The sequence below is a fragment of the Canis lupus genome, chromosome 3 (genome assembly GCF_011100685.1).
Source record: "Canis lupus familiaris isolate Mischka breed German Shepherd chromosome 3, alternate assembly UU_Cfam_GSD_1.0, whole genome shotgun sequence".
Lineage (NCBI taxonomy): Eukaryota > Metazoa > Chordata > Mammalia > Carnivora > Canidae > Canis > Canis lupus.
Window position 1 is genome coordinate 65,446,340 of NC_049224.1, and position 27,642 is coordinate 65,473,981.

The 27,642-nt window shown below is 41.6% G+C and overlaps 1 protein-coding gene across 5 annotated transcripts in view; it reads right to left on the reverse strand.

The window, feature by feature from the left end:
• Positions 1-27,642, reverse strand: part of C1QTNF7 (C1q and TNF related 7) — a 106,578-nt gene that overhangs the window by 25,558 nt on the left and 53,378 nt on the right. The window contains exons 1-2 of one of the 5 annotated variants that reach the window (XM_038533349.1): positions 3,581-3,717; positions 764-826 (exon numbers count right to left, since the gene is read on the reverse strand). The exons of 3 other annotated variants lie outside the window; for them this stretch is intronic. The gene's annotated coding sequence lies outside the window, so the exon portion shown is untranslated. Of the gene's footprint in view, positions 1-763; positions 827-3,580; positions 3,718-27,642 lie in introns of those variants that run through there. One more of the 5 variants, XM_038533347.1, reaches the window with a different exon arrangement.

Consider the following 27,642-nt stretch of genomic DNA (forward strand, 5'->3'; position numbering starts at 1 on the left):
GCTGGTTGGTCTCGAACCTGCAAGGCTGGTTCCTGCCGCTTCCATCTCGGCTATGGTGCCATCAGGCAAGATAGGCAAGAGGAGAACTTCGACAGTAACAACCAGGTGGACAGACCACCAGAGCAAACCTCTCTGTGTCTGCTTCACAACCCCTATGCCTTCAGGTTGTGCTGACTACAATTTGCACACTTTCCTGAGAAATATGGGGCATGTGAGAGATGCTGTGTCTTCATGTGCGTGTAGATTTTTTTTAAACATTGAGATATGATCAAATTATACATTATATCCATTTCAGGTGCACAGCATAGTGATTATATATGTATATTGTGACATGGTCACACAGTCTAATTAACATCCATCACCACACATAGTTACAAATTGTTTTTTTTTCTTGCCAGGAGTACTTTTAAGATTTACTCTCTTAGCAACTTTTAGATGTACAATGCAGTGTTAACTATAGTCACCATACTGTACATGGCATTCCCAGGACTTATTCATTTTATGACTGGAAGTTTGTATACTTTGGTTCCCTTCCCCATGTTGCCCTCCCTCCCCACCCCTAGCCTCTGAAACTACCAATCTGCTTTCTGTTGGATGAATTTGGTTTTTGGTTTTGCTTTTAGATTCCACATTCACATGAGATCATATGGCATTTATCTTTCTCTGTCTTATTTCACTTAGCGTAATGCCCATCCATGCTGTGGCAAATGATAGGAGTTCCTTCTTTTTCGTGGCTGAATAATATTCCACTGTATATACATACCACATTTTCTCTAATCCATTCATCCATCGATGGACACTTAAGGCTGTTTCTGAGATGCCGCATCTTTGAATGATGAAAAATAAAAAAATAGTTACCATTTATCAAGTGTTTATTGTGGCAAGGCACTCTCCTAAGTACTTTATATGTATTTATTGTTTATTCTTTACCATGAGCCCATGAGGTAGCTGCTAGGACTTCCTCATGGTGGATAAGGTGGCTGGGGTTAGAGGAAGATTGGCACTGCTGGTAAGAGGCAGAGCTGGACTTCAAAGCCCTCCTCTTCCCCAGAGCAACAGCCTCCAATCAGCCCCCTGGTTTCTTCTACTAGAAAGTTTCCCCACCTCTCTGCCTGTCTTTGAGTCTCTGCCAAAACCAAGTGATGGTGGCTGATTCCCTTGCTATAGTAAGTTCAGAATAAATAGACTTTTCTTGTTCTAATCTGATTAGTCTTCACTTATTTCCATAATGTGGATGCCCACAATCCTCTCAATTTGTCTAAAGTTCTAGAAGGGAAGAGGTGTACTTTCACTGGGGCTCCCAAAAGTGTGGGCAAGCCAACTCCTACTTTTAAGGGGTTTGCTGTCTCTACGGAGAATCTTCTATACTCATGTATAGGCTTCTATACATGAGTTACATCTGATAAAAACTCAGGTATGAGAATGCACTCCTTACAGTATGCTCCTTTGGGGCAAGGACCCTGTCTTATTCACCTATACCACCACATACACCCAAGGGCTAGAATCTAAAGATGCTCAGCATACACTGGTGGATTAATGACTAATTCTAATTAGATACCAGAATAAGAGCAAGAAAGTTAGTCTTCAATGCTGATTGGGTTCTGGAGGCAACCACAGACCAGTATGGTTCAACAGCCTCGTGAGTAGCTCCATACTTCCCTGTCTCTCTCCCAACCTCTTGCAACAGCCTTTGACCTGCTGTCTCTGGTCCTGCAGTTTTCTGCATTCAAGTCCAGGTTCTTGCATGCTACTAAAATGAACCCAAACAATGGGCACTTCATAAATGAATATTTGCTAAAAGAATGAATAATATCACTTTCCTATTTAAATTCATTCCAATAGTTAAATCTGCTTTGTAGTTTTTTTGACCCAAAATATCCTAATTAGGTAGAACTTTGCCACAGGGCAAATGCAAGGAAAAAGTCACAGAAGACACCAATAGGAAGAGGAATTATTTGCTAGTGTGTGGGGTGGCACTGGTTGGAATGGTGAGACTCACCTTGTTCTTGGATTTCCAGAACACCTTGGAAGCCAAAACATCTGCTCCCCCTTCCAGTTGGCTACATATGACTGCTCTTTCTCTCATGGTCACTGAGAAGCACATATCTGGCCTCCCAGAACATTATCCAGTGTGCTAGGGCAAGGGATCTATCCAAAGGATTGCAGCTGGCAGCCCAGAGGAGGTCCTTCAAGAGGCTAATAATCAACATCATTTATGGGAACTCCTAATTTGAAGGCAGGAAATAATAGCATCCATTTATGAAGTACTTACTATAGGCTAGCTGTAGTGAATCCTGATTACTTAGTGAAGAAGGTATTATTATCTGCTTATTATGGATGTGGAAAGTCAGGATCCCAAATGAAAGAATTTACAAAGGTCATGCAGCTACTAAGTGATGGATTTGGCATTCAAATTCAGATTTTTCTGACCCCCAAATCGAACCTTTAGCTTAATATGAGGACAGGAATACCACTTAGCTCTTCTTGTAAAGATTAACTGAAATAATCCACAGAGAATGAGTCCCAGGTTGCCTAAAGTATAGTAGGCACTCAGTAACTACTAGGTGAATTAATATTGCTGGTGTTGTCTTTGCTGCTCTGACTTCTGCAGCTTTGGTTCCTGTTCTCTGATGAATTGTCTGTCCTGTGTTCTCTATGCCCACTTTGTTGCACCTGAAGACCACCCAGAGCCCTGTCTTTGGTTGCAGGGAGGCCAGAGGTAACATGGGCATTTAGTAATGAAACCTTTCTATCCTGAGGATTTTGAGAGTGTCTGTGTGACATTATCTAGGCAGAAAAATAGTCTGATGGTGGTGATGATAATAATAATAGCTTACATTTATTGGAAATCCCTAAACTGACTTCTTTGTGGGCATCTCAGCTCTATTCCAACTGCCTGGTGTTTCTAAATGTCTACCCGGATGATAGAAGACTCTTGTTCCCTGCTTTGCTTCGTGCTGAAAACATTTGAGGCATTCTGGGAGGAGACCCATGGACATGAGCCAGTCTCAGAGTCAAGAGTGACAATAGACCCAACAAAGACAAAGATTTAGCAGCAGGTGGTACCATTTGCACACATATCCCCTGCCAGCCAAAACAACGTTCTCACTGACTCCATCCCAGTGGAGAGAAAGCTGGAAATCCAACAGTGACTCATAGTGTGCTTGGGAAGCAAGCTGAGTATAGTGGTTTTGGCAAAAAAGGACGAAAGCAATGGAATGTTACCACAGTTTAAATTAGCAGGACTCTCCACATCTTCTCTCTTCCCACTGACATTTCTTTGTGTCAGCTGGCAGAGTAAGACCACTGGCTTTGAAGGCCAAAGTCTTCATTGCCCAGCCATGTGCCCTTGGGCAATTTACAAAAGCTCTCTAAATCTTACTTTTCTCTTCCATAAATTAAAAATCTAAAACTGCTCAAACAAGGTATGATTGTTAAGATTAATGAAGTAATGCATCTCATTGACTGGCATTTGTGCTAATCAAGAAATTTTGGTTTCTGTTGGTGAAAGGAGAAGCAATTCTAAGTTAGAGACATTCCCCCACCCCCACCTTTTTTAATAGCAATATTTAGAATTTACCTTCTTGCTGGTGCCAGGAAATGCATGTCTTTGGTGACACTCCTTCTGGACTCTAGATCTGTGTTTTCAGAATAATCTCATCTATGTGGTTAGAGAAACTCCCTGAAGGGATAACTTCTAAGCAATTTCTTGAGACTTGAAGGGCGACATCAGGTATCTGGGAAAATAGGTTTGAGGTGGGGTAGAGAGTAGGCTGTCTAGGCAGAGCTAAGAACTCGAGGGATACTGTGGCACTGAGAGAGCACAGGATACTTTGAAGAAATTAGGAGAAAGCTGGTGAGGAGCAGAATAGTGTGAGAAGCACAATGAGAAATGCAGGGGGAGGCTGAGGCAGAGGCTGATTGCAGGAGTGGAAGGGACATTGTGGATCTTGGACTTTATCTGAACAGTAATAAGAAGCAAGTAAATAATAGGATTGGAAGTGACAGGACCATATATACAATTTAAAAAGGTCTTTTAGACTGCCATGCCAAGAAGGATTGGAGAAAGGCAAGAATGAAGGGCTAGGGTAGATAGTACCCTTGGGTAAAGACAGGTAAGAAAACCATCCAACCACTGGTCATGTTTCTCATGGAACCAGTGACAGGTTTGGTTTGTTCATTTTTTTTGTGTGGCTGTGTGACTCTGTGTGTGTGAGTGTGTGTGTGTGTGTGTGTGTGTGAGATTTCCTTCTAATATGTTTTCCTATTCATAGTTCACAAAATTTTCATCAAAATACATATGTTCTTTTTTAACCTTAAAATGTATTGTCTATGCTCTATATGCTGAGTATCATTGTCATATAGAATTATTCATATTTTATTTTAAATATGTACTCATTAAAGAAAGCCTGTAGAAGAGGAAAATGTGGAAAAATAAAAGTAACAAAAATTATAGTTCTATCTCAGATGACCACTGTTACTATTTTGGTTTATCTTTTTCCCATTACTTTTTGTTCTATGTCTCTGTGTGTGTGCATATAGATCTTCTGTACAAACATTTGTAATATCATCTATCACTTTGCTGCTTTCCTTTTCTTTTTTTTATAATTGAAATATATTTGACACGCAAGATTGTGTAAATTTGAGGTGTAAAACACGTTGGTTTGAAACATATATGTATTGTAATACAATTGCCATTGTAGCCATAGTCAGCTTTTTTAGAATCCACATATAAGTGAGATCATATAGTATTTGTCTTTGTCTGACTTATCTCTTACCATAACGACTTTAAGGTTCATCTATATTGCTACAAATGACAAGATTTCCTTCTTTCTCATGGATGAATAATACTCTATTATATATACCACACCTTTATCCATTCAGTGGCTAATAGGCACTTAGGTGGTTTCCATATCTTGGGTATTGTGAATAATGTCACAATAAACATGAGAGGGCAAATACCTCTTCTATATCCTGTTTTCTTTTCCTCTGGATATGTACCCAGAAGTGGGATTGCTGGGTCATCTGCTTGCTTTCTCTTTAACCTAATATTATTATATAATAAGTATTTCTCCTCTATTATTCTTTGGAACCATTAATGGCCAAACAATATTCATCAAGTAGTTATACCATAATTTATTTAATCTCCTTCCCCCCTAATGATTGGACAATTAAGCTATTTCCATTTTTTTTCTGTTATAAATGAGATTACATTGAAAACTTTTGTCCATAAGCCTTTATCCCTATTTAGGATTATTTCCTTAGGATAGATTCCCAGAAATGGAATTACTGGGTCAAAAGATTTGGATGTTTTATGTCTCTCTTGGTACATGCTGCCAAACTGCTTTCCAAAAGGTTGTGTGAATTTACAGTACCCTGTCCCTGTATGAAAACAAAATCCAGGGGAATGTAAGCTTCCCAACAGTCAGGCACCCTTAATCCCTGGAACAATAGACAGAGCCACAGAATATTTGATATGGAAGTAACTTTAAGGGTCAGCAAAGCTGACCTCTACCGATGCTTGATCATAGCAGGATATTTTGTGGAGAGGACACTGAAGCTTGTTCCATAGTAGTACTGACAATTGTACCATCTCTGGTTTGGGTGACCCCAGATTACCTACACAGCCCCAGTCAGGGGTTAAGCCCTGGTCATGTGTAATTTTGCTGAACGAAAGTCATGCTGGGTGCATAGTGGGTGCTCAGCTGATCTTGGCAGATGGGATATAGGTGATGAGACACATGGCCTGGGTTGAAGTCATCTCATTGTCTCCCTGGGTGGACAGCTCTGACAGGACACCAGAGTAGCCTTCTGGTATGGTCAGGTCTTAAGGGCATCAGGAGTCCTCAGCCCCAGGAGGTTCCTCTTCTATGGACTCTTTGAGGTATGAGCCACTTTTAAAAAGGTTTCCAGGAGCCCTTGCTCAAAAATCAGTCATGTGGCTAGGCAGGTAGAATGTATTCGTATCTCTTCTGCACCCAAGATGACAAGCCCTCCTGGTTATCCCTTTAAGGCTCTTATTGATCTTGACCTACCAGTGGCCTTTGCTTTGCTCATTGCTGGCCTTTATTTGCTTTTCCTTTGCCCTTCAGGCTGTTTAGAATTTACCACTCTTCCAGATCCAGCTGAAAGCTGGCTTTGCTAACTCCAGGCCGTTCATTCACGTCGCTGAGATTTATTCTATTTCCCTATAGCAGCTACTGGCTGTACGCTGAGGTGTAGAGTTAGACAAGTCCGTTCTAGTCCTTATTTACAATTCATTCTTGTGGGGCTCTACAACTTTAAATGTTGTTGCTCTCTTTCAGCTTGCAATCTCTCTCTCTCTCTCTCTCTCTCTCTGTTTCTTCATCTGGTTCCAGCCCACACTTATTAAAAAAAAACCTTCCTGAGCATTTAACCATGTGCCCAGGCATTGGTCAATACTGTTGAACAGACTCAACGAGGCCTTTGAATCTGCAGTTAGGGGGCTGAACAACTGTCAGGACCCTCAGTGAGTGCTGTGCTGGGCTCAGCACTGTGCCCAAGGCTTCACACATACCCACTCCATCTTCTTCCAACAAGAGAAGGTAGTTACTATTATTACTCTTTTCACTTCACATGTGGAAAAAACCAAGGCATGAGACATTATGTATCTTGCCTGAGACCGTGCAAGCTTAGACTCTTCACTACTATATTTTACTACCTCTTTTCTGTAAGTAACTACACACCAAAGATAGTAAATGCTACAAAGAAAAACAAGGCGAGTTGGTGACAGAAATAAAAAAAAAAAAATAGGGGACTATTTTAGTTCTAGTGGTCAGGGAAAACCACTCTAAGAAGGGGACATTTAAGGAAATTCCTGAGGATGACTTGGCTGGGTGAAGACCGGAAAGGAGTCCTCCAGGAAGAGAGAAGAGCCTGCACGAAGGTCTCATGGCAGGAGACGGCTTTGGGAATTCTAGCAAATGAAAGGACAGTGGGTTGGGGCTTACAGGGCAAGGAGGCCTATCACAGAGGCGGTCAGGGAAATAGATGAGGTCAAATCACCTCCGGGCTTGACTGAGTGCCAATCCCCACACAAAGTTATTGTGCATTGTCTTATGTGCGACACTCAGCAACCCCAAATGAAGTGGTTAATATTTCATGCTCATTTTACAGAAGAGGAAATAAAGGCATAAAGGGCCAATCACCTTTATCACACCCATGTAACTATGAAGTATGAGAGCCATGGCTCGAAACCAGGTTTGTTGGTGGAAAAGACCATGTGCAAGAACACCCAGCTACCTTCCTACTTACACCACCCACCAGGTTTGCACATTAGGGAAACAGGCTCTTGCTTGGATTATCACTGAGTAGGAAACCCTGGCAGTAAGAAGGTGTGCATGGAACTCTATCCAACTTAGTGTAGGCATACAATAGAATATTGTTCAGCTATGAAAAATGAAGGAAGTACTGATACATGTCAAACATGGAGGAATCTTGAAAACATTATTCTAAGTGAAGGAAGCCAGACACAAAAGACAACGTATTGTATGCGTCCATTTGTATGAAATGGTATCTAAAATAGGTAAATCTGTAGAGATGGAAAGCAAGGTGGTAGTTGCCAAGGGTTGGAAATGGGAGTGAGAAATGAGAAGGAGTGCTTAAAGGTTATGGGGGCTTTCTTTCAGCATGAAGAAAATGTTTTGAAGCTCGAGAGAGCTGGTGGCTGTACATGGTAATACACCAAACGCTACTGAATTGTTTACTTTAAGATTGTAAATTTTTAAATTTTTTTTTTTTTTCATTTATGATAGTCACAGAGAGAGAGAGAGGCAGAGACACAGGCAGAGGGAGAAGCAGGCTCCATGCACCGGGAGCCCGACGTGGGATTCGATCCCCGGTCTCCAGGATCGCGCCCTGGGCCAAAGGCAGGCGCCAAACTGCTGCACCACCCAGGGATCCCAAGATTGTAAATTTTTATAACACGTAAGTTTCACCTCTATAAAAAGTAATGCATGGGAATGAAATGCACTAGCTCCAGGCCAGTGGTTAGCAGAGGAACAAGGAAAGATAATCAAAATGGAGCCTTAGCTTAACTGGTAATTTTTAATTTTTTTATATAGAAACTTTAAAAAAATTTCTTTGTAAAAGATCTGAAATAATAATAATAAAAAACTAGCATTATTGGCATTATTGCTGGAAATTCTTCCATATAGAGAAAGGGAGCTAAGGCAAAACTGACTTCCAGAATTGAGCATGAAGGCAGAGTTGGCCAAATTTCAGTCAAATTCTCCATACACTACAGCCTCTGACTTGAATGTAAAAGGAGGGACTATAAGGTCATGTGACTCAGATGCTGTGTGTGTGTGTGTGTGTGTGTGTGTGTGTGTGTGGCCACAGTTCCCATCTTAGAATGAATTCAATGTCAATGTGAGATCAAACAAACTACAAATATTGGCTTCCCATAAATTGGTCTCTTCCCTCAGACGGAGAAGGAATTGTCTGAGATACCAGAGTACATCAGGTAGAGGGTTAAGTCTTCCCAACTGAGGCTCCATCAAATGTCATGGAAAGAGTTGGTGCCTCAACAGAGTAGCTGCCCACGTTTGTAGGGAAGTGGAGCTCAGGTACCAACACTTCTGAGAGGCCCCAGGATCTTGACTTGGCCAGCACTGTGCACATGTCAATGTGGCTAACTTCCAGAATCGCCTCTTGGGTGGATTGTGTTTGCCTCCATGTTTTAGCTGAGGAAATGGAGGCTTAGGTGAGGAATATGCCCAAGGTCACCGAGGGAGCAAGACAGAGCTGTGAGTCCAACCCAGTCTGTCTGTGCCAGAGCCTGTGTTTGTTGCAGTGCCTCCAGACTAAGAACAGAACCTGCACATGGAAGTTTCTGGATAGGGACTTGTTTATTATTTTCTAAAATTTTATTTAAATTCAATTTGTGGATAGGCACTTGCTTAATAAATAAATGAATGGTAGTAAAACAAAGCAGTTTTAATGGCCACGTAGTTTGGTAAAGATTCACAAAATTCAAATCAGCTAGGGGGCAGGCATGTCCATAGATCGTGCAAATACAAAGTGGTATAATCTTTTAGGAATGCAAAATTTATATTGACAAACATATATGAAGAGTCTGAAAATTGTCTAACTCTGTCTCAACATTTCTACTTTTACAATTTAATTTGAAGAAAATTTTAAAAATATAGACAATGCTATATATACAATGATATAGATCACAGCTTAACATATTCTTTTTTGGTTATTATAAATTATTTCTTTTGCAGTTATTGATTGGTTCAGTCAATGGCACATCAACAAGAGGACTATTTTGCAGCCAGTAAAATCTATGTTCTACGAGAACATTTAATGACAGAGCCAAATGTTTATATATATTAATGAAGGGAAAATATAGGCTGCCAAATAGTGTCTCTAGTGTTGGAGCATCCATTTTGGCTTTAAGAAATAATAAATGTATCACAAAGATGAGAAGCCTCAATATCAAAATATCAATGTGGCTCTACTGCTGTATGGAGGTGTTACTGCTGATTTACATTTTTTACTTTCATTTCCATTTTGGTTTCCAAATTTCTATGAGTAACAATAAGCATATTCCTTTTGGTTTTTAAAAAGTCAATAAAGGGACACCTGGGTGGCTCAGCAGTTGAGCATCTGCCTTTGGCTCAGGGTTGATCCTGGTCCCAGGATCGAATCCCACATTGGGCTCCCTGTGAGGAGCCTGCTTCTCCCTCTGCCTGTGTCTCTGCCTCTCTGTGCATCTCTCATGAATAAATAAATAAAATCTTTAAAAAATAAGTAAAAAGTCAATAAATGCTACATTAAAACAAACTCACTCTACCTACCCAATGGACAGTATTATGTGTAGATGGTCCTTTTTCTCAAAGAAATAAAACATTGATAATACAAGAGATTTGTGGATATTCATTTCAGTGTATTTTCTCTTCCTCCTGTTTTTCTATCTTTCCTTCCCTCCTTCCTTCTTCCTTTCTTTCTTTCTTACTTGCTTCTTCAATGTACAATTTAGCTCCAATTTCTTCCTGGCGCCAGATTTAAACATTTGGTTAAAGTCCCAAATTCTCTTCCTCTACACTTTCTCATTGAGGAATTTGAGAGCAAAGAGTCTTGGATTTTAGACATCTGGGAATGGCCAAGATTTTGGATTGGTTTTGTGAAAAGATGTATTTATTCAGTTGAGCAAGTGTGAAGCAAATGCTTTCAGCGTGTCTATTAATCTTAGTGGTCTGAGTGATGTAAGGGTACGCTCACTCATGTTTTATGATGTTTGGTTTCATAAAAATATGTTTGGTTTCAAGGCATTGGCCCCTGTTCTCTGTTGACTGGGAACAAATTTGGAGTATGGAAGGCATCTTGAATTTTTTCCCAAACCTAGTTTGTTTTTTAATCATCAGCTGGAACTCTGTGATGGTTATGACTAACACATTTGTGAGTTCATGAAAACATTTATTTTAATAGAAAAAAAACCCCAATTGAACAGCACTAGAACCAGAATGCCCTATACCATATTTTGCCAAAAGACTCCTGCCGGACAGTTTTAGGGATAGATTCAGATGGCTGTAGCTGTTTATCAAGCTGAGAAGACATAGGGCCAGCTCCATTTAGGCCATGGATTATAATAGGTTAAAGAGGAAAAACAAAAGGATTTTTTAGCTGAGTTGAGGAAATGAAGCCTGATTTGCTAGTAGCTGGGCCATAGGCAGAATTCTCCTTGGAGAACACCACAGTGAAGTTAATAACGTACCCAATGGTGCCCTCAAGAGCCGTGTTAGAACATCCTATAGTTTAATCAATCATTAGACCTTTGAGATAGCATGGGATATGCTTATATTATAAGATTCAGTGAAAAAGTCCCAACATGGAAATGTGTGCATAGTATTTTGTAAAAAGAAAAATTAAAAGAAAGAAAAACCACTCACATTAAGAGAGAGAGAGAGAGAGAGAAATATAACAAAATGTTTCTTGTTTTTCTTCATGATCATGGAACTACGTTTGTCGTTCTCTACCTTTGTTTTCTGACACTCATAATAATTATGCATTACTTTTATAATAAAGGACTCATTCATCCATCAGACATGCAGGTGCCAATCACCAGGGTTAGAGATTCAAAATGATGTAGCCACTTATCTGCCACAAAGAAGTTTATAGCACTCTTGTGGAGAGAGACAGAGAAGTGAACAGTTGTCATGAGGGAGGCATATGTGAGGTCACAGTGTGAATTAAAAAAGCAATGGTATTATATTTATGTGTAGAGTCAAAATTTAAAAATAATTGTGTGTGACCATAATGACAGGGTCCTGTATGCATGAAAGAATATCAGCTCCAGTTTGTTCCGTCTAGTTACGTGTGTTTCGGAGGATGAGATCCTTAATCTGAGATGATCCATTCTGTAGGGGCTGAGGGAGGTGCACACAAGTGTTGGGGTTGGGGCTTTACAACTTGTCAATTTGAGAAATGTCATGACTCAGTTTCTCTGAACTCTTGTCTCCATCTACAGAGGCTGTAATTCACTGATGCATCTCTGAACTCTCTCACATTCATGCAGTTACCTTGCTCCCTTGGATCATGTGTTTCAGATGGATAATCTTTCTCTTTAATTTCAGTCACTGAAGGATATCCCTTTTAGCAGGAAGTAGAGTGATAAAGAGCTCAACAAATTAGTTAGAATTTACTTTCCAGAAAGAGAACACAGGCTCTGGGTTGTGTCTCAAGGGGTTTTCTAAAGAGATAGTGCATTAACTTGGACTAAGAGTTGTTTGCTTTGGCTAGTTGGGAAGAGTTTTTGGGGTGTTTGTTACTTTTAAGCATCCCAGCCATGTTGTAAGTGGTTGAGTTTGCTCACACTAGTTATCTCTTGGTCAAAGAAGTGTTATTTATTTGTTATACAAGCAGCTATTTAGTGTCTACTATGTGCCTAGCCTGTTCTCAGAGTTGGGGTGACAGCAGTCAGCAACAGACAAGATCCTTATTTTCAGGGAGAGATAGGTAACAAACATGTAGACAAACAAATGGATAAGGAAATTGGTGATAAATATTGTGCAGGGGATGGTTGTGGAGGGGTCGTGCACACACTGCTGGTATGGCTCATTTTGATTATTTTTTGTTACCAGTGGCCTGGGCAGAGTGAACTATGCCTATGCTTTGGGGTCAGAGTCACCTAGGTCCTAATCACGGGCCTGGTACCCACCAGTGTTACTATGTGACCGCAGGAGAGTTATGTCACTAATCTGAGCCTCTCATCTCTGTTCTGGGGACAAGGATGCTCCCTGTGAGGGTCATTGGGATGACTAAATGAGTTAGGTGAAGGATGTGCACCATGTTAGCTGCTCAGAAATGGAGGGGTTGACACAATGTCCTTTTGATGCTGTTTCCCTCCCTAGTACTGGTTGTGTTGGGATTGCTGGGGCTCTAAGCATGACAGCTTTTCCTACTTGTATCATCTCTGAGAAAATAGCTCTGCAGGTATACTTGTGGCCTTCTGCATTGTCTTTTAGCTTTACTTACTTCCCAGGTGTGGTAAACAGAGTACAAGCCACCCAAAGATGTCTACATCCTAACCCCTGGCACCTGTTACTATGCTACCTTACTTGGCAAAGGAGCTTTGCAGATGTGATGAAGTTATGAGTCTTAAGAGAGGGAGATTATCCTGGGTTATCCAGATCTGTTTCCTAATAAAAAATCAAGGGTCCTTACCAGAGGAAGCAGGAGGGCTGGTGTTATAGAGGGAAGGTAATGTGAGGATGGAAGCAGAGGGAAACAGAATCAGAGAAGGAGGTGCTTTGAAGGTGGAGGAACCTTCAGAGGCAAGGAATGTAGGCAGAAAGAAAAGGCAAGGGGACAGCTTCTGCCCTAGAGCCTCCAAGAGGAACCCAATACTGTGAATCTGTTTTGGATTTCTCAATTCTAGATTAAGAACCAAGTTGATTTAAGCCACCAAGTTTGTGGGAATTTGTAGCAACAGGAAATGAATACAGGTGAAATGAGGAAATCCTGCCTGAGCCTATAAAATGGAATGAAAACTAACCTACATTTAGGATATATATCAGAACATTGGCGTGTGGCAAGTGCTCAGTAAATATAAGCTGTTATTAATATAAACACATTCTTACCGAAACAAATTACTGTCTTTCTGGAATAATGGAAAATGAATAAATTGTTGGCATCAAGGTGTTGGTAGAAGCTCAAAGATAGGTTGGATAGTGTCAAAGGATTATTTTAGTTAGTGTACACGTTCATTTCCATGGAGAGGTTTTTTCAGTGGTGCCAAGGGCAATTTCTTTCCCTTTCTGCCCACATATGGACAATGGGATGTGAACAGGGTGACCAGTGTTGACGCTCCTCAAAGCTCTGCATTGTCTTTTGCTTGTAATTCAAAATTGATGTTGAAGTGTAACAGCCAAATAAAATGTTGCCCTGTGAACTTTTTGCAACTCCTTTTTGTCTCTGATAGATCATACTGCTTGTTTCTGCAATGCAAAAAAGTTATTCCCTTGATAATTCTGAAAACCAGAGAAAGAGCACATTCATGTGAAATTGTTATTTTTCTAAGTTTATCTAGTTAGAGTAATGCTGTTCTCTAATGTAATTTCATATTTGAGAAACAGAAGACTTGCCATTTGTGTGAATTTAGCCTAAGGAAATAATTTTTAATTCGGTAGAAATATCTACATACAAAAATGTTCATTGCAGCATTATTAAAAATAGCAAAAAAATTGGAATAAATGGAAACGTTAGAAAATAAGGGGGTTGTTAAATATATTGTGGTATGGTCACTTGGTGGAATATTATGCAGCTAGTTGAGAGTGTGGTCATAATGACTGCCATAATAAGGAAAATATTTGCAATATACTGATAGAAAAATCAAGACAAAATGGTGTTTAGTGTGAATATAATGCATATGATGATTATAACTCACACGTTAATAGCCTAGCAGAGAATATTACAAAATACCAATATCCATTGTGTTCACATCATGGAATTGTGAATTTTTTTCTCCTCTCTATTTTCCAAATCTTTTGTAATACAGTTATTTACATATTTAAGGAAAAATTAGTTAAAAACATACAATAAGCCAAAGCTTCACAATAGTGTGGCGTATGTCCGAGAAAATCATGAACTCATACATTTACAGCTCAAGTGAAAATGCATAAGGAGTTCTAATTTTCCAGATTGATGCTGATTGCAGGAACTCCATGGTGAGACATCTTGACTATTAGCACCTACCAAGGCATGTGGAGACCATTCTAACACATGCTTTCTTGCTTGAAGAGAGCTGGTTTGGTTTCATGAAACAAAGAAAAGCTTTGCTCTCCAAAAATAATTCAGTTCTGATTATATCAGTAACCTCTATTCCAGCTCAGGCGCTCAGGAGAAAAATAGAAAATTTTTTCTTCACAGAGGGCCTGCTATGTACCAGGCCCTGTACTCGGTGATTTAAGTTTGCTGTCTCTGGTCAGCCTCATGGATCTGTTAGGTAGGTGCTATTATACAGGTTTGACAGACCAGATGCTCAGAAAAGTAAATGCTAGTTGGTGGGGGCAGAAGTAGGTTCAGAGCCTGGGTTGTTGGACTCCACAGCTCATTGTCTCAGCCAGGACTCCAGCTTGTGAGGCTGCCCAGAGACCCTCCAGCTTCATCTGTATAATGCTCTGGTTTTCAAGGACCTGATAGGGTCTCCCTAGTTTTGTTGCTGTCTACCATGGCTGTGCATGGGGAGTTAGATATAATTTAGTTTTATTTAATTTTACTTATTTATTTTTAAAAAGATTGTATTTATTTATTTATTTGAGAGAGATAAGGCGAGCACAGAGGGAGAAGTAGACTCTCTGCTGAGCTGGGAGCCTGACACTGGGCTTGATGCCAAGAGATCATGGCCTGAGCCGAAGACAAACACTTTAACTGACTGAGCCACCCAGGCGCCCCATGTGTAATTTAGTTTTGAATAGGCAGTACACAACAGTGTTTGAAAAATTCATATAATAAAAAGCATACATGGTGAAAATAAGTCTTCCTTCCAGATGCATCTCTCATTCTCCAGTTTGTCTTCCCTGAGAAAACCGCTATAAATGGAGAGCACTAATAAATACAGGCCCTGGAGACCCATTCTCAAGTTGTAATGATTTAGAATCTCCTAAGTTTGCCCAAGACCCTTCCAGATATTTGAAAGTGGGTCAGAGGCTGAGGCCCACTGCTCCAATGATACCATTATATCCAATTCAACAAAAAAAATAAATTCACTCTGTATATGTCAATAATATTTCAGTTCATACAGCCTCTCAGGATATAGGTGATAGGTGATCTCAGGATACAACGGGTTCGACTTTTCTTGTTTTTTAAAAAATATTGTATTTATTTTTTATGAGAGGCACAGAGAGGGAGAGGCATAGGCAGAGGGAGAAGCAGGCTCCCTGCAGAGCCTGATGTAGGACTTGATCCCAGGACCCCAGGATCACGACCTGAGCCAAGGGCAGATGCTCAACCACTGAGCAACCCAGGTGTCCCAACTTTTCTTGGTTTTACCCATATTTATTTTTCAAGCTCTGGAGGCAGGAAAGTCTAAGATCAAGGTGCAGCCAGTTCAGTTCCTGGTGAGAACCCTCTTTCCAGACACTTCTTGTCAGAACTTCACATGGTTATGGTGTGGGGAGAAAGCTCCAGTCTCTCTTCCTCTTCTTATAATGACACTAATCCCTTCATGAGGGGCCCACTCTCATGACCTCATCTAAACCTAATTACACCTAAAGGCCCACCTCTAAATACCATCACATTGTGGGTAAAGGCTTCAACAGATGGGTTTTGGTGGGGACACAACATTTAGTCCATAACTCTGGGCTTCTAGTCCAATCTGCCATGTCTAGCCGAGAGTTCTTGTCAAGTTACTTTGATTGCTGGGATTTAGTTTCCTCATCTATAAGATGAGCTGATTGAATTTGCTAAAGGGTATTCAAAGTGCTCTCTTGGGGAACCTCAAGTGCTCTTTGGGGCTGAGATGGAGGGAAGTGTTGATGACTGAGTAGGCAGGTTTCTATGTCAGTAGGCCAACCTCCCTCCTCCCACTCCCAACTCATCATTCAACAAGAGCAACTCCATCTTATCTATCTAACATCTACCATCTATCATCTTTTTAGGAATAAACTCCCGACTGTTCAGATTGCATCAGCTTTTCCACTAATGCTCTTTGTCTTTTCTAGGACCAGGATATCACATTGCATTTAGTAACTTATTTGATTTTGCCTCTGATTAAGATTTTATTCAAATCAGTGGTTCCAGAATAACAATAGAAAGAAATGTTTGATATCCACTGGACTAACTGCTGGCTAGTTGTCTTCTACTTGTATGGCTGAGGCTGACATCATATATGAGGATTAGCTGTGACATAGGGGAACAAACAAGGTCTTTGGAGCCAGGCTGAGTCGATCTAACTTTGGAGGATATTGGATGATACACTGAGCCTCCCTAAACTTCAAGATTCTTAATCTATAAAAATGGGAAAGTAATACCTAATTTGCACGCTTTGAAGATAGAGTGAGTTTGGCACAAGGTACAACTGTAAGAGGCATTCCGTCTATGATAGCTGTTCAGCGGAATCATATGGTGCCCCTGGTCCTGTACCATTGGTGCAGCCATCCAGGGGCTTGTCCCCATGCCCTGCTGAACCTCTTAAACGTTGTCATTTGCCTGGAGTAAAGTATAGCAGCAGCCTGCTCTCCTGCTCCAAGAAAAAAGCCCTCTGATATCTAATGTTTTGATCATACTCTCGAGATGGGATTTAAAACATGATTCCTAATTCAGCTGTTCCAAAGTGGAAAAAGATTACATAATTAATACATGTTAATCATAGAAAAATTAGGTTATATGGATAAACAAAAGGAAGAAAATAGAAATCAGCTGTAATCATCAGACCACCCAGAAATAACCTTGTTATCATTTTGGGATCTACATCTGGAAAGATGCATATTCTCTTTCTCTCTTCTTTTTTAAATTATGCTATTTTATGCATCACTTTTTTTCAGAATCCTATTGTCATTTACTCTGTATTTACCCATATTTCCATATAATAAAATATAATCCTGGAATGTTATTTTTTTTGAATGTTATTTTTAAACTAAATTATAAGGATGTATTAAAATTGTCTCAACTAATTCTCTATTGTTGGATGGTTTGATGGTTTCAATTTTCGCTTTTGCCAATAACGTTGCAATATGTATCCCTCTAGCAAAATCTTCTGTGCACCATTCTCCAATTTGGAAGTTTGAAGCTGGCAACTGTCATAATGCGCCCACACCCTCTTTTCCTCTTACTTTCTGTGGGGGACTGTGTGCTTTGAGGGCAGTGAGCACATGCTGCTCTCTTCATCTTCATGCAACCCTCCATGCATTTCTACTGTTGGGGCCCATTATCCTGAACTTGCTTCCCCATTGTTCTACTTGGATACTTGACACTTGTGTTCTTAACTCTGGTCCATATCCTCACTCATTCAACAGAGATTTGTTGAGAACTTTTGATGTGCAAAGCATGGATCTGGGAGAAATAGGGCAAAGGAGACAGAGAGGGTCTTGCCCTGGAGGAGGGGCAATGTAGAGTGGTAGGCAGACATGGAACAAGGCAACATATGCAGGGATGATTGCAAATCACAATAAATGGTAGAGGAGGACCAGAGAGCAGATAAGAGGATGAGGAGCCCTGGAGAGGGCTTCAGAGTTTTCTCTGGGGAAGTGACCTTTGGGCAGAGATTTGGGAGATGCAAAGATGTGGCAAGTGACTGGGAGGGGGTGACCGGTCCCTTGCAGAGAAGTAGCCACTGCAAGGACTCTGTAGAAGGAACCATCAGGCTGTTCCCAGGACCGCAGGAGAGACTGGGGACAAGGGCGTGTGACACGGGCCCCTGGGGCTGGACAGAGGCTAGACCACGCTGGGTCTCAGAGGCCATGGGGAGAAGTTCAAACTTTATTTGAAGTTCAGTTTTTTTGAAGACAGTGGGGAAAAAAACAAAACAAAACAGAACATGATCTGGTTTTCATTTTTAAAAGATCACTCTGGGGCAGCCCGGGTGGCTCAGTGGTTTAGCGCCACCTTCAGCCCAGGGCGTGATCCTGGAGACTCGGGATGGAGTCCCACATCAGGCTCCCTGCATGGAGCCTGCTTCTCTTTTTGCCTCTGCTTCTCTCTCTCTCTCTCATGAATAAATAAAATCTTTCAAAAAAAAAAAATCACTCTGCTCAGATTTTACCCTGAACCCATATTATCCAGATGATAGATGCTCGGCAGGGAGAGTGATAACTCCTCAACAGATATTGGCCAGGAGGAAGGGACAGGATTTTCTGAGTTGTAGTTTCCTGAGACTTCCAGATTTCTTTCTGTGGCAGATACTGTTATTAAATAGATATCCAGGAAGTGTGGGATCATTATGTTGTACACCTGAAAATAATTTAAGATTGCATGGCAGCTCTACTTCAATAATCATAATTTAAAAATCGATATCCATTCCCCCCAACCCTGGCCATGTGTGCAACCAGGATTCTGATTTTGTCAGGTGCCAATATATGCTTCCTTCCCAGCATCCTTTATAGTGCAGTGGCCTTGGAAAGCATGTGATACCATTCTAGCCAATCATGTGTAAGAAACATTGTCTGGAGAATTCTAGAAAAGCTTTTGGTTTCCCCGTAAAAGGACACAATTGGCTCCTCTGCTTTTGACTAGAACAGAGGTTATGTCTCAAGCACAGAGCCATCTTGCTATCATTCAACGACAAGCATGAAGATAAAAGACAATATGCTAAGGATGACGGGGTGGGGGAGGGGGAGGAGAAACAGCCTGGGTTTCTGATGGCTTGAATGAGCAGCTGAACCCCATTAATGCCAGCAACCCCCGAATCCTTGTTACAGGGCAAAATAAAAGCCCTACTTAGTTTAAGGTGCTGTTCCAACAATTTTGTTGATTGTAGCCGAAGTCTTCCTAACTAATACATTTATCACCTTGGAAAAGTGAGAACTGACTTCATTAATAATTTGACAGAATATTATGCAAATCGTTAAAATTCTGAATAACTTAATGTGTATTAAAATTGAAACGGTTACCGACCCTAACTTGGGAAGCTTGTGTATTGCAGATTGGGGCTCATGATCTCGAAGCTATGGATGTGCTATTATGATACAGAAACGCTTTCTACAGTGCTGTGCAGACGTCCTTTACCTGAGAGGGGAGTCATGCCAAAGGCTTTGATGCAAAGATGGTTTGGTTTTCTTGTTCTCTGCCTGCTCAGTTCTCACTGAAGATCACACAGCACCCGTTATTCCAGCCAGCCTGCCCTGGCTCTGCCATTTTAAAGTCCCAAGGGCACAGCTGAGGCCAGAGAACACACTATTTAAGTGATTCTGGTCACTGATCATGCAGATGCCTCTGAGTTTGGGATAATCCCTCTCCCATGGAGAAATTACTGAGGGCTGGTGGTCTCCCTGACACAATCCCTTGAAAATATAATTTATTTTTTTAATATATTTTTAAAATTTTTATTTATTTATGATAGTCACACACAGAGAGAGAGAGAGAGAGAGAGAGAGAGAGGCAGAGACATAGGCAGAGGGAGAAGCAGGCTCCATGCACCGGGAGCCCGACGTGGGATTCGATCCTGGGTCTCCAGGATCGCGCCCTGGGCCAAAGGCAGGCGCCAAACCGCTGTGCCACCCAGGGATCCCGGAAAATATAATTTATAACAGCAAGCTGATAAGCACCTACTCTATCTTAGGCATTTTCTGCAGGACTTTATACAAATTATTTCTAATCCTCACTTACCCTTCCTCAAGATTTGCTGACTAGACATGATTTTCCTGATGAAAATCAAGACCCAGAAAAGTTAAGTCATTCTTCCCAAATTCATGCAGCTCAGTAGGTGGACAAAAAAGAACTTGTTCTTGGATATTTACCTGGGTCTAAAACTTGTGATCTTTAGGGATCCTTGGGTCCCATCTAGAGGAATGGTTGCTGGTTCCGTGAACCACATAGATGTGTAAGCACAGACTTTAGGCTTTTACACCATTCAGAAAGCATTTAGAGTGGATTGAATATTAGCTCCCAAAAGACAGGTTCACCCCAAACCTGTAAATGTGACCTTACTTGGCAAAACGGATTTTGCAGATGTAATGAGGTTAGGGATTTGAGGGGATAAGATTGTCCTTGATTAGGGTAGGCCCAAAATCCAATGTGTCCTTAGAAGAGAAGAGGAGGGGAGAAGAAGCAGAGTTTGGAGTGATGAGTCTGATGAGCTATGCAAGTGGGACATACTCTCCCTGAGCAGAGCGTTTGGCTGGGCTGGGTTTGTGCAAGGCTTGGGGGCAGCACTGAGCTCAGCGACTGGCTAGGTAGGTGCAAGAGCGCTTTCTTGCATTGAGACTCTGGTACTATTCATGGAAATGTAGCTGTTTCTTACAAAAATCTAAGAATTTCAGAACAGAACATATAAAAAAGCAGAATTTCTACCTCTCAGAAACCATTCTGCCAACATCATCCTGAACTTCTCTCTAGGCCCGTATTTAGCCAGCAACCTTGGTAGATAGAGCTTTACAAAAATAGATTCACACTATCCATGCTATTTTTAGAAACATGCTTAAACCCAAGTCTACTTGTATTTATCAGAAGAAAAAGAAAGTAGAATCAAACTGAAGGAATTGTTGAGATACACATAAATATTTGTTCATAACAAGAGATGCTAGCTCCTAAAAGATATTTCTCAGGTGAAGAGACAATTAATTATGAATAAAGTATTAAGAATTTGGTACGATTTCACTTTTTAAAAACGGAATGTTTCAACTGTACATGATAGGTATTTATGCTGTGAAACAAAGATTTTATGCACTTTATTTTCCTTTCTACCCCGGCCTCCCAATTTTTGTTAGTTACATTATTATTTTTAGATTTTCTGGAAGTATAACATTCATATTCTGTTCCGTCAACTCATTCCTACTGTGGCCCAGCTTTGGTTTGTGTTTAAATGGATCTGGTGCTCATGGTTGTCCTTTTATGGTGGCTTCTCCTTTGCTGAGTGTTTAATTTTGATTCATACCTTATAATGCTGGATTGCATCATCACGTATTTTTCAGAAAGTGCATTGTAACTGTAGTCCTTGAATTCTTGCATGTTCAAGAACATTGGTTTCTTTTATAGTAGCAGTACACTTTGACTGAGTAGAAGACTCTCAGGTACCCCTTTTGCCCCTTAGAACTTGATGTTTTCATGTTGAGTGTTGGTAGTGGCGGTTGAGAGGAATCATGTGATTCTTGTTCTTTGGGTGATGCAGACAGGACATGTCCCTTTCTTTTCTTTTCTTTTTTTTTTTTTTTAAGATTTTATTTATTTATTCATGAGAGACACAGACAGAGAGAGGCAGGGACACAGGCAGAGGGAGAAGCAGACTTCCTGCAGGGAGCCCGACATGGGACTCGATTCTGGGACTCTAGGATCATGCCCTGGGCCAAAGGCAGGCGGTAAACCATTGAGCCACCCAGGGATCCCAGGATATATCCCTTTGAATTTCAGTATCTTCACAGTATTTGTCCTGATGCTTCTAATTTTGCTTATTTTTCTTGAGACACAGTGTGTCCTTTAAATCTTGAGATACCTAGGGGGAAAGGCTAAACAGGTGATGGGGATTAAGGAGGGCCCTTGCTGTGATGTGCATTGGGTGTTGTATGTAAGTTATGAGTCACTAAATCTACTCCTGAAGCCAGTATTACATTGTATGTTAACTAACTAAAATTTTTTAAAAATGTGAAAAAGAGGGCAGCACGGGTGGCTCAGCAGTTTAGTGCCACCTTCGGCCCAGGGCATGATCCTGAAGACCTGGGTTCGAGTCCCACATTGGGCTCCCTGCATGGAGCCTGCTTCTCCCTCTGTCTGTGTCTCTGCCTCTCTCTCTGTCTGTGTCTCTCATGAATAAATAAATAAAATCTTTAAAAAAATGTGAAAAAGGGAGGAAAAACCCCTACCTTTCCTTACTTCAAGAAATTTTTTTGAATTTTCTCTGTGTTTTCCCATTCCCATTCCCCTGTGTTTTTCTGTTCAGAATACCAGTTTGAGGATGTCAGCCTGTCTCTTTCTTCACTTTGAATTGTTTCATTTACAATCATTTTGATCTCATTGTTCCTTTCTCTTTCATTTCGTGTGATTTCTTAAGCGTGGCTTGTGCTTTCCATGGTATTTATCTATTTTCGATTGCTTCTAAGTTGACTTTCATCTCTGTAATTGCTTTATTTTTAGCTTCCATTTATTTCCTGAGCACTGCCAGTTCACTTTACAACCAGTTTTCTTCTTATTTCTTTTGGATCACTTTTATTCCCTCTCTGAACTTTTTTTTTCCCTGAAAAACTATGCTGTCAATGATTTAATACTGAAGAGAACTAATGTCTTTGTTCTCTGGAATAGATCGTTTATGCCGTGTATTTTTAAAATCTGTCTTCAGTATTTATTTTTCCTGTTTTCCCCTTCTTGCAATACTTTTACTGGGGTCCATGCTTTCTTGGTATTACTCAAATATGAGTAGAAGCATCTAACTGTTGATCAACAATAGTGCAGAAGGGACATGGGGGTTTGTGGTTAACCATATTAGTTTGTAGTCTCTGCCCTCCTATTCAATCTGCCCTGGTGAAATGTCTCCCTCAGAGTTTTGTCTCCAGGGGGTCAAAGTGGCTTAGGAAGCACGTAAAGTTGTGACTTCAGAGTTGTTCCTCCCAGTCCAGTTCATCCCTTTTCATACCAGGCAGGCTCTCCTAACCAGACACTTCCTAAACAACAAACATGGCATATAATCGTGGTTCCTCCTCATTTGCTTTCCACTCCCTTCCTCCTGGCTATCAGCAATGTGAAGGTAGATTTTTGTAGGGATAGTCCACCTTTTCCTATGTGAGGTGCACTGCACTGATGCCCACCAGTCTTTCTGGTCCTACCCTCTTTTGAAACAGAGCCTATATCACCCCTCAATGCTAGGCATGGCCAGATGAGTTGCTTAGGCAGCAAAATGTGAGTAGAAGTAAGTATATTTCTTCCCTTTCCATGTTGAACTATGAAGCCTTATGTCATGACAGTAGTCTATGAAGAAGATGGTAAAGTTGGCTAAAGTTGCTGTTTTAAGTCATTGAAATTTGAGATTTGTTTGTCCTATATAGTCTTTGACCAACATAAGGCAAGAAAAGCCAACAATTTCTGTATCAAACATTAGGAAGCCTGGACATTGAGGAGGTAAGGAGGGCTGGCTGGAAGGTATACATCAGAGCAGACCACCCATCACCCATCCAGGACATTGGCTAACCTCAATGGTTTTCTTGTACGTTGGAGGGAAAATTTTTGTAGAATTTGCAAAGTTAAGGCCTCTTGTTGCAAAGGTTTCAGATCATTTTTCTCTCTGCATCCTTTCCTACATCTTCTTTTCCCTAAAGGTATTGCTGTTGACAGCCTCAATTACTACCTCTGAACAAACTCAGTTCATTTCTGGTCAGTTACACTGATCATGTGTCCCCCTTAAAGAGCCAGAGGTGCTGCTGCCTTCAGGTCTTTTGGCAATTTATAGTCTGTAAAGGTTTCTCTTTTCCTTAATCAAGTTATTTGTTCTCTCCGTAAATAAATAATGTGTGTACAATCCTAGATATTTCATAAAAATAAGACCTTGCATCTTTGAATTACCACCTGGCCAAGAGACAATTGAAGATGTCTTAGGTCTGGTCCTGTCTGTAGCCTGCATATTAGCTCCATGGTGACATCTCTTCCCCAGAACCAGACCATCCAGGCTTCCATCCCTGCCTGGCCATTCTTTAATGGCATGGCCCCAGAAAAATTGAGTAAGTTTTCTGAGCTTATTTTCTCATCTGCGAAAATGCTATAATAGCAGTGGACTTTTTAATCCCACAGGAATACTGGGAAGAGCTGATGAGCTAATATGTGGGAAAGCCCCTGGAGCAGTGCCTGGTCCCAAGGGAGCACTCAGTACATATTAGTTGAAAGCACTTTGCTAATTTCGGTTCATTTATTCATGTACTTACCATATATATAGTTACTTACCATTGTGCAAGACATACATAAGGAGGTGGCAGTGAAATTAAGGTGACAATTGAAATCAGATGTTGTACATATTCTTAGATTACAGTAGCTAGCATCTGAGTGCTTATGATGTGCTCAGGCACGGCTACATCTGTACATGGGCCATCTCATTTAATCTGTAGAATCATCTCTACATATATTGCTGTCACTATTCCCACTCTCAAGATAGGGAAACTAAGGCAAAGAGGTAAGAAGGAACTGGCCCAGATGACCAAGCAACAGAATTGGAGTAGACGCTGCAGGCAGCCTGACCCCAGTGCACCTGTTTGACCATCATCTCCAACACCTCTAAGGGTACCCATTGGCACTGGAAGCAGACAGGTTCCTCAGGATGGATGGTCATGAAAGGCTTTTGAAGAAAAGAGTGCCTGAGCTCAGCCCTGAAGTTTGAGCAAGAGGTGTCCACTCAGAGGAAACCTGAAGCTGGGCGCCTGGTGAGACACCAGTACTGGATGGTAAGCATGAGTCCAATATGACTGGCTTTGCTGTTAGCTTGGGGAAATGGATTCTAGCTGAGGTTCATTAGAACTCTGGGTAACCCTAAGTGTCTTAAAATTTTCAGCTGGGGGTGGAAGAATGAAAGAGCTATCCTCCCTATGGCCTATAGGCTCCTTTTTACGTAGGGCCATACCTCATTCATATTTGCAATCAAATACAGCATCTGACCCATGACTAGCACTCAGGAAATTGTTGGCTGAGTGAGTGAATAAATGAATGAATAAGTAGATTAATGACAGTAGCCAAGGTGGGGAAAAAAGTAATAAAGACCAGATTTGTGGGAGAGCTTCTGTGTTGGTTGAGGATGCACTGGGCTTGGGAGTGCGAGGTGGGGATGGTTTGGCTACCCCACACCGTGGCACCTTCAAAAGTAGTTTGGATGATTTGGGAATTCTTGGAAGTAGAACTCGGTGGTTACCAGTTACTAAGTGGGGGGTTTCCCTGGCTGTGGGTGGGGCTGTCTTTGGTGGGCTATTAGGTGTCCTATGACTAATTTAGCATCTAGTATGAAGCCAATTCCAAAGAATGTTGCTTGTGTTCATTTCTCAGAAAGCACATTTCTTTTTTTTTTTCTTTTTTTTTTTTTTTTTTTTTAGAAAGCACATTTCTAAGTGAAGCCTTAAAGGCTCGTGGGAGTGTTCACAGCCTAGAAGATGTTGGGATCTTCTCCTGCTTCAGATTGTAAGCCCCTTGAAGATAAGAGCCGGGACTTGCTACTGTCTTCAAGCCCAGTGTGATTTGGAGTGTGAGCTTAGCCACTGTCTATGGGCCCTCCTGTGATACTCAGCTGCCAGAAGCAGACTGTCGCCTAAGGAAGGATGGTCACAAAAGGCCTTTTGGAGAAAGGGAGTTCAGCCTGAGGAACTCAGGCTGAGTTCAGCCCAAGAGTTTGGGTAGGGGGTTCCCAATCAGATGGAGGAGTCTTGAGCAGGGGCCCAGATTGTTGCAGAGCCAGAGGGTGGGTAACTGCAAATAGTTCGGTATAGAGGGACAGGCTGGGTGAGGGCTCTCCGTGGATCAGAAAATGTTGTCGACCTGCTGTGTGGCCTTCACTCGCATCTGCAGGAGGAAGTCCCCATCCACACTGACAACAGCCTCCTGAGTTGCCCGTGGCCCATGCCTCCCTGCCTGGGTGATTTCTCTGGAGCCTGTGGGCTGTGGGGAAGTGCTGGGGATGAGAAAACCCAGGGGCGATCCTCAACCTGTGAGGGACATGGGTTGGTGGATAAACACCTCAGCCTCCCTATCTTTGATGAGGCCACTCTGCAGTGGGTTTTCCGTGGATCTTCAGAGTCCACAGAGGGATGAAGCCTCAGCTGCCCACAGAGCTCACCATTCAATAACAACCCTCTCTTTTTCTTTATGCACACTTTTTGCTTTGTGCACAAAAACAATCCATCCCCAAGTCTTTGTCTTAGGGTTCGCTTTTGGGAAAACCAAAGTATGATTCCCCTGTGTCATGCACATGGTTGGTGCTCAATAAATACTGATCGATCCCCATCCCTCCAGAAAATGATTATCACTAGAAGCACACAGAAATGTTAGTGTCCACCTGTGTTGATTCACTTGACCCTGATGGGGCCTTCACTGTTCTGCTACATGCTGTTCATGGTCCTCTGTGCGAGTCCCTCTCTGCTCCCTGGTCCTGTCATTTGGAGGCGGTGGTGCTCTCCCATCCACAGCCAGCTTCTCTCTCTGTCCAGTCTAGTCAAATCCCAGAGGCTGACTCAGGCCAGCTGCATGGGGATCTGGACTATGGGGGCCCAGGATGCAGGACAGGTGGCCAAGTCTTCACAATCGGGTGCCCTCAAGCTGTCGTCCTCACCTATTCCCGATGCTTGGTTGGGCTGGGAATGACATCTGCCCTGGGATCCTCATGAGAGCCTCAGTTATGCTAAATTTCTTGCTTGGCTGCTCTGCTTGGATGAGGCTTGCAGCAACACCCTGACCAGGGGACACTGTTGCTGACAGCTATCATTGCTTCTTCCTCCCTCGGCCCACCAGAATCAATCTGCTTAATGATCTGCATCTACCCAGGTTTAGGCCCAAATTTATGAGGAATCGGGCTTTAAATCTGGAATCATATGGACTGAGGATTAAACCCCACTTCTGGGGCACCAGCATGGCTCAATGGTTGAGCATCTGCCTTTGGCTCAGGTTCTGATCCTCGGGTGCTGGGATGGAGTCCCACATTGGGTTCCCTGAGGGAGCCTGCTTCTCCCTCTGCCTGTGTCTCTGTGTCCCTCATGAATAAATAAATAAAATCTTAAAAAAAAAACACAAATCCACTTCTACCATTTACTGGCTGGATGGCTCTGCTGCACAAGACACATGGTCTCTCTGAGCCTTGGTTTTCTCATCTGTATAATGGTGATACATGTTTCAAAGGGTTATTACAGGTAATATATTTAGGGTGCTCCATTTTTGCTTAGCACATAGGAGGTTCTAAGATTTTCTGTTTTTTCTTTCCCCCCTCAACCCACAGCTAGTTATGCCTCCTGGCAGAGAATGTCTGAGTTATGACTCAGGACACAGGCATCTTTTAAATGGGTCATTGTTCTAATTGAATTTTCTTAGATTCTAAATCTATTTGACATTAATTCATAACAGAGCCAATTAAATCCACCAGTTGTCTTATATTTTGTATTCTTGATGCTCTGGCATTTATGGCCTCACAGACCAGGGAGGGACTGCTCCTCTTAATGCTAGCCAATTTTTAGAGATGGCAAAAGGGCTCACCTGGAAGCATGACATTTTTTTTTTAAAGATTTTATTTATTTGAGAAAGAGAGAGAGAGAGAGAGCACAAGCAGGGGCAGGAGGCAGGGGCAAAGGAAGAGGGAGAAGCAGGCTCCTCAATGCAGGGCGCATCCCCGGACCCTGGGATCAATGACCTGAGCTGAAGGCAGATATTTAACCACTTAACGTAACCGACTAAGCCACGCAGGTACCCCAGGGAGCATGACTTTTATGTGTAAAGTCCAATCCAGAGCTCAGACCCCCAAAACAAATTCTTTATCAAACTCTCCAGATCTATATTCCTCGTGCCCTAAATCATCCCAGC